General features: G+C 35.8%; 1 non-coding gene across 1 annotated transcript in view; it reads right to left on the reverse strand.

The window, feature by feature from the left end:
* LOC107846569 overlaps nucleotides 1–9492 on the reverse strand; it is a 10210-nt gene extending 718 nt beyond the window's left edge. The window contains exons 1-5 of the transcript XR_007046566.1: nucleotides 8930–9492; nucleotides 2979–5007; nucleotides 2584–2889; nucleotides 2110–2204; nucleotides 1489–1572 (exon numbers count right to left, since the gene is read on the reverse strand). This is a non-coding gene — a transcript (sphinganine C4-monooxygenase 1). The remainder of the gene's footprint in view (nucleotides 1–1488; nucleotides 1573–2109; nucleotides 2205–2583; nucleotides 2890–2978; nucleotides 5008–8929) is intronic.
* Between the last annotated feature and the right edge of the window lie 356 nt (nucleotides 9493–9848).

Genomic DNA, 9848 nt, shown 5'->3' on the forward strand with positions numbered 1-9848 from the left:
TCATTAATACCTCAAAAAGATGAGGAACAGCATCACGACAACAACAAAATGGATAATACAATTACACCTCAGTCTCACACAAGTTGAACAGTTCATGAATCTTCACTGACCATGTTACTCCACCTAAACTCATCTCAAGCGAATTTTATTATACAACATACCCAATGTATCCCCACAAAGTGGAGTATGGGGAGGGTAGAGTGTATGAGGACAGCCTTTAAGATTGATCAAGCAACTTTATGGTATCAAATATGTTTTGAACACTTAGAAAAGCTACAACTCTAAATAAATAAAGTAATAGATGTAGCTCACCTCCGCAGCAGCAGCAGGAAGTCAGGAACAACAAAAGTTAATGGTTCAATAGCAATTAATTGAGTGACTGGGGAGCTTCTTCCATATTTTCAGGCATGCCACAAAGAGATGAACCATGCTTTTGCCTGCGGCATATGTCTAAAGTTTTCCCCCTTGGATAACAAAATATGCCAGTCAAGACGCTTGCATTTCCAGCAACAGAATTTTCAAATGGTGAAGCACCAATTGCACCCCCAGAGAAAGGTCTAACAATAGACCCAGTAGACCTCCCACGACCCAAGTTAAATCCCACATTTAACCCTTCTACTTTTCCTCTCTCCTGTCCAGACTACAGAAACAACAACATACCTAGTGTAATCTCATAAGTGGGGCCTAGGGAAGGTAGTGTGTCCTACAAGGTAGAGAGGTTGTTTATGATTGACCCTCAGCTCAAGTAAAAGCATTACAAAGCGATTCAAAAAAGAAAACAATGAAAGCCAAGACAAAATTGCCAAAGCAAGCATGATAAAGCATACTTAAACGAAACAATCACTACCACTAAGTAGTATGATAATCCAGATTTAGAAGGGAAACTATGAACATGCACGTTTAGACATCTTAATTTAGCCTCAACTGAAAACTACGCACTCCAACTCGTCTCCGTCGTGTCGCTCAAACACCTAATGTTCATGTGACACACCAACATTTTAGAGAGATCTAGATGATCATTTTTTAAGTTGGTATTTTCAATTGATCTAGCGGAGGTGAGTTAAGGTATTTAAATGTGTATACTTACAGTTGAAACATTTACTCGTCAATTGAGGAGTCCGAAGTCAAAACGGATACTTTTTCAACTCAATATCCCAAATGGACAGTCATTGGGTACATGTATAAACCAGACAGATTTTAGGTTAATATTAGGAAGGAACGATACAAACGCTCGACTACGTACTAACTTCAAGAAACAAAGTGCTAATTTCAAGAAAATATAGGAACGTGGTTGTATATATGTGGCTTCATGCTGTCCAAACATTTTTGAAACTTATAATCAGTGAAAATCAAGTATCATAAAATTCTGTAATAGGCTTGCTCTGTTCAAATACATTTCATCTCAGTACTAACTCAGAGAAGGGAAAAAGAACAGTACAGAAATAACTAACTGCTATGGAGGTTAAATTTTATAACCAGGAGTGATACCCAACAGATGGAAACACTTCCTATGACAGTAGTTGTTGCCTGACACAGTAAGAGTTTGCTTGCTTCCTCGGCCGAGCCAGCTACCTACAAAGTTCCGAAATATATTTGTGAATGCAAGCTATCCACTCAAATTTAACAGATTTATACTACACGATATCTATTTTTATCAGTTTAATTATCCGATATCCAAAGTCATTTGGCCTAACTGATCTAAGTTCACGTCAAAGAGGTTCGCTAAGGGGAGACTACACTTCTTATGTAGAAGATGTAGTGGATAAGCTCTCCATGTTGGGATAGACGCTTGGATTGGAACAACTATTCTAAAAGATCCAACCGATGCATATTCCCCCTTTTGGCCAAACCACCAATTCAGGCCAACCATTTTTCTCCTAGCTGGATCTTAACCATCCTACAGCACCCCTTGGTGTTTTCTATATATGCAGTATCTTCACCACTCTTCAAGATTTTCATGTATCTTAGACAATGAACTATAATTATTTGGTGTTTCACTTATGGTTCAAACTGGTCTATAGAAACTTTAGCCACGGGTTTTCAGGAGCGCATAACATTTGTTTCAGCATTTCTCTAATTTATTTTATTTGCTGCTAAATAAATTCATACCTGACGGTATAGAATTCAGTGAAGTCTTCAGATATATTGTAAAGATATTCACACAGCAAGTTTGGTAAAAAATTGGTACAAGCTTCTTCGACAATCTGCAAAAGAGATTGCAAAATTTTTACTAGATTTGGTATAGAATTCAGTGAAGTCTTCAGATATATTGTAAAGATATTCACAAGCTTCTTCGACAATCTGCAAAAGAGATTGCAAAATTTTTACTCGATTTGATCTTTGCAGAAAATAAAAACCTTCAATTTTTATAAATAAACAACCCAATTAGTCGCACTTGTAGGCATCAAAAAAGCAGTAGCTACAGAATTTGGAAAGAAAAACGTGAAGAAGAAAGAAAGAAGAGCAACATTAAGAAAGAAATTTTGTTCTTGTTTTGCTCTTTTAAACCCACAAAGAATGACCACCCATAAAACAATTATGAAAACTGAAAAGCAATTTGCGAGTTTTAAGGAAGAACGATACCTTTTTCTCGTCGAAGTTTAACAACGCCGGCAGCAACAACAAACCGTACAACTTCCGATACAATGCCGGCAGCAACAACAAACCGTACAACTTTCGATACAACGCCGGCAGCAACAACAAACCGTACAAATTCCGATAAACTGAGTGAAGAAAAAGAAGAACAAAGTAACAAAATCAAAGATTAACGATGTTGTTACCTCAGTTGATTTACATTTTTTAGATTTACACTGACAAAGAGAGATGTAGAAGCAGAGGATGGCAAAACTATGTGCCTTTTTGTGTTCTTATCTCAATTCCCAACAGCACCTGAAGAAGGCACAAAAGAACACAATTACATGAAGCCAACAGAACCTTAAAATTGCAACAACAATTTAGCCATATGTGTGAAGACTCACCTGAGGAGAAGAAACAACTTAACGATGAAGAAAAGGATGAGATTGAAAAGCCCCCTTTTCAGCAATTAGATTGACACCGAGATAGGAGGCTATTACAGAGGAAAATAAGCCACAAGGCCGGGCAAGTTTGGGGACAAGTGGGTCCCACAAACTTGACCCTGAAAAAACTAAGTCCCTTGAACAACTACGCCTAGTTATTCAACAACTAGGTGCAGTTGTAGGACAACAACTTGCACAGTTGTTGAACAATTTTAATAGTTGTTGAATAACTTCGCAAAGTTGTCGAACAACTACCAAAGTTGTCGAACAACTATCAAAGTTGTTCTACACAATTGGGACAAGTTGTTCGAACGGAAAAACTTTTAAAAAAAAAAACTCAAAAAAAATTTGTCCCTCCCACCTAATTTAAAAAACTTGGAGGGATCCTACTTAATTGGACAACTTATTTGTCATTTTTAATCCAAAGTCCCGGTATTACACCTATAAAACTCACCGATAATGATGAAATAGCCCTTGGGCGGCAACTGGGAAATGACGAAAATGCCCTTGATGCAAGCAGGGAGGACAACCGAGACCTCCTTGCTTCACAGCACTTATATATTAGTACTAGTGGGGGTAGGCCGGGCGTTGCCCGGGCCCAACAATAGTAATTCATGAGAGCTAAATCATCAAGTCAGTATTCAGGTGAATGTTGTTAGATCAAGAAAATAATACCATAGCACATGATATTAGATCAACAGAAGCAAGTAATGAACAGGTACGTGAATACATCTCTTATCTTTTAATGGCCCTATGGAAATTTTACTCAAATTTTTTGTATCAATGATATTGTTTCTTCATCTCTTGCATTGCTTTCTCAACAAATGGACTCACTTTATCTTCATCTTTTTCGTAGAGAACAGGAACTGTATGGGCATGAATGTTGTTGTCACTTGCAGTGCTGGACCACGACTTCAAAAATCAGTATATTGACCTGTAAAACTCTTCCAGGTTAATTTTATTAACTGCATTCTATCTTCACTAACATTGAAACACCAAGTGATTTCTTCTTGTCTATCTAAGCATCAGGTAACAAAGTTGCTTGGTACCTAGGTTGATTGGAAGAAACAGGTACACAGTAAAATGATCAATGTGAGCTCAACACCATTATCAACAACCCACGAAAAGAACAATGACAAAGTCATTATACATGTCCATATGCTTTGGAACTAAAAAATTCATAGTACACAATGTATCTGAGCAAATTTTTATCTCTGCCTATTAGTTGAATATACCAGAAATTAGATCTCATACGATGTTTAAAAAGGAAACTATTATTAGACCCTATTCCTTTTTCAACCTCGAAACGACACCAGTTATACAACAATATACGCATAAGCCTTTAACTATATACAAATTAAATGAGTAACTAAGCATTTGAAAAAGGGAAAAACTGCAGTGGTACATAATGACAAACATGAACTACCAATGTTGTCAATGTTCCTTGCAATCTTTAACAGGCTTAGCTTCAAAACCTCCTTCTTGTCTCTTCTCAAGTTCTCGTGGCATGTAAGTACCAAGTATCCTATCCCACGTCACAAAGAAAGGCTGTGAAGAGTTAAACTTGGTCCCGTAAAGCTGGTGATGAATATCATGGTAAGCAGAGTTGTTTTTAAAGAAGATATGGAAGAAGATTTCCAGGCAACGATAGTCCGCAATGATCATCAACCGCCTTGATCATAGCAAATGAGAAAAAGAAGATGGAGGTACATGGTGACATGCCAGAGACAAGGAAAGCTAGAGCCCCACCAACTGTGTCAAGAATCAAACCCTCCAAAGGGTGGTTGTACAAAGCTCCAAATGCATAAGGAACAATTAGCCGATGATGTTGAGAGTGGATATGTTTGTACAAGAACTTGTTTTGGTGCATGTACCGATGCATAAAATATTGCCATGTATCTAGCATCAACATAGCGACAAAGAACTGTCCGCCAAGAACCAAGATGAAAGCGTGTTGATCCCCATTAGATTCAACATCATTTCCTGTGACCTGCTCCATATTAGAAGATAATCAGACACCAAGAACTAATCAAAATATGAACAATTAAAAAAAGAACTAATCAAAACACAAACATAAAAATTGACATGTTTTGGAACAAGAATATGAGAATGGAGTTCATGATTGGAACAAGATACTAAAAGTGCATAAAACAAGTATGAAAAGTGCAAGTCCTCATGGTATATACTTAAGTTGTGTATCAGAACATACACAAGGTGTACAACTTTTAGCTCATCGATCAGAGATTGATTGCGTTTAACATGAGCTAGTCCTCGCCTAATTAAACTTATCTATTTTCCACTTGGGGTCAGAGAAGCTTACACTTTTGCTATCATAAATGAAAAGGCAGGTGCTAATTCGTGCGTCCCAGAATAACAAACCAACTTACCAACGATAAAGGCAAAAAAAAGCAGTGCATTAGTTGAGGTCAACACTCAAGAGATCCAATTAATCACCACATGACCATCCATAAAGAGAAGTGCCAACAAACAAAGTTTGTTTTTAAGGGTATAGATATGAGTTAGGCTACACTTTGCAAATTAGTTTAAAGAAGTGATTGTGACTAACTTTGCAAATAAGGCTACAGCCTACACACATATCAACGCAACCAAAGGAAAGACAAGACCACAATGTTTCCTTTTTATATCTCTTCTTTGCAGTTTAAAGAAACAAATCTATTTCTCAATATATTTAAGCTCACATATTGAGCGTGAAAAGATCATCTTCAACTCACAACTTACTTTAGTCTTTCCATAATTCCAAACATATGCAAAAGTAGCACGAAAAAAAAACTTAATTAGGAGGTCACGGTTAGGCCTCCTATTCTCAGCTATTACAGCTGCCATAAACTAACTTTGCAAGACAGACGGATACCACGATGAGGGTAGACAATGAAATGCAAAAGAGAAGAGCAATGATCCCCCTTTTTCTTTACTAAAGGCAGATTAAGCCGATAAAATTTTTATTCTTAGGATAGTCTCAACGTCCTTGTTGACAATTTCCGTATGAGACGTTTAGTAGTCTCCGACTTGGTATTCAAATCATAAATCTATAAAATCTACACATTCCCAAACCGAAAGGTCGCAAGTCTATTCAAGACTGCTGAGCAGCCTTCTTTGTCAAGGAGTTTTTATACTTTGTAAGGATTAACTTAAAAGAAGAAAAGATTGAGCACATATCCATTGCCATGAAAAACACCACCCCAGAGCCGTTCAATTGAACAAAGCTCTAATTACTCAGCCTTAATATTTCCCATGAACCTCAGAATACTTGAATAACCATTTAAAAGAAAGCAAGAAGTTAATTCTGACATCCCAAGCATATGGTTAAGATCAATACAATGCCTATTGAACCGCTTTGGCAACCTATTTTCCTGGAACAAGCTTCAAAGTAAACCTTTGTAAAGTCAAACAACTCAAACCGAGGTTCAACAGTTTGCATCTGATATTTACAGAACTACTACTTCCCTATCATTTAAAGGGAATCAACCTGCAAGCTTCAGAATTTCATATAAACCTCCGTATCAAAAATATTTCATATAAACTTAAAAGATGAAATTTCTGATCAGATAACAGATCTAATATCACTTTTTAGGTTCTAGAGATTTTGAGCCACTTCAAAATGCAAATCCTAATATATAGATATAAAACATTCTGCAGAAGTAGCCTTGTGGCTTGTCAGGACAGAAATAACAAAATTTGCACACTTTGAGATTGACCTAAACAAAGAAGTGATACTTCTTGCTCTTCTCCGTCAATTGAATTTGTTTATTTTGTACATGAAAGTCATCTAAATTATGAGTAAAATAAGTAAGCTATGGATTAACATCCAAATGATAGTTACTCTGATAAATGACTCCTTTACCAAAAAGTTGTAAATATTAAAAAAAACACAAGGACTAAGGTCAAAACAATCTTACCATCCATCTACCGGGAAATTCTAGGGCTGTACACATATACAAGCATAAAAAGTTCCTCCCTCAAGTCAAAGAAAAAATTCAAAACGTTTGCAATCAGCTAAGACAAATGATATTCATATTTTCAATCCAACAGAATTTGCCCAGCCATGCCAATTTGGAAAAAGGAACTATTATTACACTGCTATCCCATCCTCATATTCCCCTTCCTTGACTCACCCCATGTAGTAATACACAACACCTAATTATGAGTTGCACAACCCATAGACAAAATCATACATTCACAAATCAAACGATTTCTAAATCTTAAACCAAAAACAAGAATGTTAAGGCGTCTATGAGAATTTTCCTAGATATAGTGATAAAGGTAATGAGTGTGTCCCAGAAACATCGAAACAGCGATAACCTCCCAAGGAAAAAGAAGTGTCATACATAAACATTTTGTTCCAATTAAAACAAGACCAAACAAGGATACGCATAATAAGTTATCAATATCAACTAAGCCTCAATAGTTAACCATATAAATCCTTTGAATCATTCAGATGCATAAAAAGACGACGAAACAAGCATATGCATAATAACAACAAGAACATACCTAGTGAAATCCCACTCGTCGGGACCGGGGAGGGTAGAGTGTACGCAGACATTACCAGTACCTCAGGGAGGTAGAGACGTTGTTTCCGAAAGAACAAGTATATGCATAATAAGTGACTGAAACAAATTCCATGTGGCACAATTGTTTACCATCAGGTTAATCAGTTTAAATAGTTTTATCTGCCAGTAAGGAATTTTCTGCGTAGTAGCTTCAGTTGGATCACTCTCTCTGCCGCAAGTTTTTCATGTGCTCTTATTCTTTCAGCTTTTTTAAGTGCATTTTCCATAGGAATTAAATTATTTACATCTGTAGCACGCAGGTAACGTTATTTGGCAACCAAACGCTCCGACTTGTCTCTATTGTGTCTCACAGAGACTCATCAACACTGATGTGACACATAAATTTTGAAAGTGTCTATATGATCATTTTGTAAGTTCTCATAGTATATAATATTGCAATTGTTGCTTTCAGAATGGGAAGTTTCATACTTCATATTTTTTAAGCAATTCGCATTAGCATCATAACATTCAACGTCGTTGGCCCTCCCCACCTCCAACTCCAAATAATTTTTTTAAGTATAGTTGCAACATTAAATTAGAGGATTTTTATGGTGAATGTGTATGGGGATGGCGAAATTAAACATTATCCTACATCAAAAGTAGTGCATTTTTAAAGGATACTCTCTTTAACAAAGGAAGTGAAATTGCCTTACCTTACCTAATGCTTATACAACTTTCTGAATAAAGTCTACTAACAAACAATAGAAAGGAAAAGATAATGTAGTCGAAGTTGCCACCGAAAATGAAAATCACTGGGTGTATGTACTTATAAACTCAACATGGATGCAGTACGTAAAGGCAACCCAGTTCCAGGAGGAATCGATGGAGTAGTCGTCAGAAACAAACTCAGAAACTACAATCAAAATTGACTGGACCACTAAAGCTAAAAATTCATTAGCCCCAAACTTATTTATTTCAAATGTTTCACTACAAACCAAACAACTTCAAATAACAACCCAGGTAAGTTTTATTGCGTTTTTTCATTTTCCGTTTGACTTTACTAAAGGATGTTCGGTTTCTCAAGCATTGCCTTTTCTATCCAAAATATAACTAATCAATTGTCCTGTGATTCCTCCCCTATGTTTATTTTTACCTTTTGATAAAATTAAAATTTTGCAAACCAATCAACGAAACCTGACGAGTATAGGAAAAATTCGAGATGAACAGGAAAGAAGAAGTGAACAATCGGCCAAATTAACGTTTCAAATCAAAATTATCCAAAAAAAAAAATTGATCTTTTGCAGTTTCAATAATGCTCCAATATGGTCAAACAAAATTACAACAACCAAAAATTGAATTTTGCTGAAATTTGAAGAAGAAAAATCAACAACGAAGAAAACTAACACTCTTTGGATTGAAGAATCTGAGGAAAACAGGAAGATTATCAGAGGTCTGAGAATGAATTTTGGTTTTTTTAGTAAGAGAAAACCAAAGCTTCAGCTGTTGCATTTCTCATTCTGAGAAGACACGTGTACCAACCAAAATTCAAAATGACCAAAATAACCCTGGAAAACTGGCAGGACAAACTTCACCTGCCACCTGCCACCTGCTACTTTACACCACTTCTATATATTAGTAAAGTAAAGTAATAATATAATATAGTACAATAATTAGTACTAATAAAATGGGAAAACATTAAAAAATATTGAAGAAATCTTACCTAATTGGATGGATGAGAATAAATCTGATTTAACAATTAGAGGTCTTCTTTGTCAGCTCATTCACACAATCAGATAAGTCTTTGTCATCCAATTAACTACTGGGATCACTTTAGCACGTCAATAAAACATGATAAATATCGTGATTCATTCTTTAATTAGGATAAATTTTGTCATTAAAGTAATAAACTATAGGAAACGTGGTTTGTTGTAAAAGATCAGAAAATAAAGTCCCAAATAACTCTGAAGGTGAAGGCCCAGGTCAATAGCTGGCTAGTTAAGTACTCCCTTCATTAAATTTACTTGTTACCTTTTGTTTCTTGAGAGTCAATAAGAACTTTGATAAATATTTTAAGATGTATACTTCACCATTCGTAGCGGTAATAATATGAAAAGATTTTTAACTAATGGTATTTTTTATATAGATTTTTATTTACAATTGTAGTGTTTGAGTCATCAGTTTGCGTTCTCCTCGACTAATTTCATGAGGTACTTATCACCTACACCTAATAGATATCAGGTAACTCTATACACCAATGCCTCATTTGTTTGCACTTAATGGAGATCTGAATCTGAATAGTTCAGACTTCAGCTCATTAAGTGCA

Source organism: Capsicum annuum, chromosome 11 (assembly GCF_002878395.1).
Source record: "Capsicum annuum cultivar UCD-10X-F1 chromosome 11, UCD10Xv1.1, whole genome shotgun sequence".
NCBI lineage: Eukaryota > Viridiplantae > Streptophyta > Magnoliopsida > Solanales > Solanaceae > Capsicum > Capsicum annuum.